This window comes from Pygoscelis adeliae, unplaced genomic scaffold, assembly GCF_000699105.1.
Source record: "Pygoscelis adeliae isolate BGI_AS28 unplaced genomic scaffold, ASM69910v1 Scaffold263, whole genome shotgun sequence".
NCBI lineage: Eukaryota > Metazoa > Chordata > Aves > Sphenisciformes > Spheniscidae > Pygoscelis > Pygoscelis adeliae.
Genome location: NW_008824552.1, coordinates 2,180,204 through 2,181,401, shown reverse-complemented (window position 1 = coordinate 2,181,401; position 1,198 = coordinate 2,180,204). Strand labels below are relative to the sequence as shown.

The 1,198-nt window shown below is 55.1% G+C and overlaps 1 protein-coding gene across 1 annotated transcript in view; it reads right to left on the bottom strand.

Moving 5' to 3' along the window:
* The window catches only part of ARHGEF17 (Rho guanine nucleotide exchange factor (GEF) 17), a gene marked incomplete at its 3' end in the record, with an annotated part of 42,983 nt that overhangs the window by 32,017 nt on the left and 9,768 nt on the right, over positions 1-1,198 (bottom strand). The window lies entirely within an intron of this gene.

Below are 1,198 nucleotides of genomic sequence, written 5' to 3'. Positions count from 1 at the left end.
CCTCCAGGGGGGACCTGGTGGTGGCTGTCCCCACGTTGGGATGGTGGCTCCTCTGGAGGGGACCTGGTGGTAGCCATCCCCATGTAAGGATGGTGGCTTCTCCAGAGGGAACCTGGAGGTGGACGCCACCACAGATATCCTTTCCCCAGCACATCCATGCAGAGATGACCTAGTGGGGTTCGTTGGTGTCTTGGATGTCACCGGTGGGGTGGAAGGTGGTGGTGGCCACTCCCTGGTTCCCAAAAAGGGACATGCCCAGGGTCTCTGGGCCATCGCAGGACATGGGGGTCACACAAGCCCAACATGTTCCTGCCATCAACCCTTCTACCCCTCAAATTAAAGGGATTCAGCTTAAAATAATCTATATAAGTCACAGGGGGACACGCAGCTTGGGGACAACCCCCATCTGCAAGCAGGAACGGCGGTCACGGAGCAAGTGGTACCAGTGCGGGCAGGGACCGGGCAGACTGGGACCAGGCCCCTGTCCCTCGGAAGCCCAGCAGCTCTGACGGGAGATTGCACCGAAGAGCAAGTTACTGGAATATTTTTACCCAGATGCTGATTTTCGTTCTCCCTCCCATTGGCTGGGCCGCAGTTCCCAAAGACCCAAAAGCAAACACGCTATTTTTAGAGAAGAGTTCATTTACTGGAGCCATTCCCTTTGAAATTCCTCACCCATCCTCTCCATGGAAACCGAGGGAGCCTGGAGAAACAGCCCCACCGGGACCAACCATCAGAGCTTTAAAAAGAGCCATGTTGAGGGAGAGGGGGTGGAAGTGGTTGATTTTTCTTCTCCGGACACATCCTGGCCTGGAAACACCATGGTGGAAATCGCAATGTCTTTGGTTTAGTGGGTTCTGTCTGTGCAAGCTGGGCTTGATGCCTTCAGGAGGAGATGTCCTGGAAGATGGACCATGCCCGCTCTGAAAATCATGCCTGTGTGGCTAGTGGGGCCTGTTGTTTTGGATGGGTGGTGGAGATAAGGGGAGGGGGATGGCTGGGTGGGTGGCTGGAGTTGGGTGGAGATGGATAGAGATGGGAGGAGGTGGATGGAGATGGGTGGAGATGGGTGGGTGGATGGATGGATGGATGGATGGAGACGGGTGGGTGGAGATGGATGGATGGGTGGATGGAGATGGGTAGATAGAGATGTATATATGGATGGAGATGATGGAGACGGATAAATGAATGGAGCTAG